At 46.3% G+C, this 986-nt stretch overlaps 1 non-coding gene across 1 annotated transcript; it reads right to left on the reverse strand.

Annotated features, from left to right (window-relative positions):
• Positions 1-460: 460 nt before the first annotated feature.
• LOC141593246 (small nucleolar RNA R71) lies at positions 461-567 on the reverse strand. Its single transcript, XR_012521348.1, has one exon. It is a non-coding gene; the product is annotated as a small nucleolar RNA R71 (small nucleolar RNA).
• Between the last annotated feature and the right edge of the window lie 419 nt (positions 568-986).

The raw sequence follows: 986 nt of genomic DNA on the forward strand, positions 1-986 counted from the left end.
CCTATTTGAGGAGGATCCACCTTCATCTCTAGTTTCTAATTCATCGGCTGAGACAGTCACTTCTCCAGACTTTCTAGTAATGGCTGAAGAAGCAACTATTGCCAGTCACTCCGAGCCGACAGCCGCGAATCTTTATAAGGGATTTGCTTTACCTGGGACGGACCGAAAATTCGAGCCGAAGCCGTCCTATATCAACTTGGTTGAGAGAAACCAGTTTGGGGGAGCTGCAAATGAAGATGCAGCTAAGCACATGGAGACATTTATTGATTATTGATGTTCCATACCCCCACCAACCGGTGTGACCCAGTACCAGGTGAAGGAGACCATGTTTATATTCTCTCTTCGTGATACTGCAAGGGAGTGGTATAGAGACCTGGATCGAGCTGCCAGTGGGATAACTGACTGGAATTCGCTGGCCTTGGCGTTTTACAAGAAGTATTTTTCTGCCTCGAAGACCAATGCCATTAGAGCTCAGATCACGAGCTTTAAACAGGGGCCTGATGAGAACTTTCATGAAGCATGGGTCCGTTTCAAGAAGCTGGTGCGAACCATTCCGCACCATGGGTTCGAAAAGTGTAGTCTATGCAATCAGTTCTATAATGAGCTGTATGACGATCAGAGGGCTATCTTAGATGCTGCAGCTAGTGACCGATTCCAGGAGAATATAGGAGAGACTAAGGGGTGGAAGATCATTGATGACTTGGCCACCCATAAAGCTGAGTATGGGAATTCCAGGGGGAATCAAAGGAGAAGTGCTGAATCTCCTTCTGTGGCTGCATTAGAGGCTCTCACGGCAAGATTTGATAAGTACGAGTTGGGAGGAGCTTCTAAAGGAGGGATTTACCATGTGAATCTTTGTTTTTGCACGGTCCTTTCGTTCGTCAAAAGGTGTGGAGTTGAGGGACATGTTTCAGAAAAATGTCCTAGTCCCTTTGAGTCTTGTGCTGCCTTTCAACATTATAGGCAGACAAACACTTACTATGAGC

Source organism: Silene latifolia, chromosome 7 (genome assembly GCF_048544455.1).
Source record: "Silene latifolia isolate original U9 population chromosome 7, ASM4854445v1, whole genome shotgun sequence".
In the NCBI taxonomy this organism is placed as follows: Eukaryota; Viridiplantae; Streptophyta; class Magnoliopsida; order Caryophyllales; family Caryophyllaceae; genus Silene; species Silene latifolia.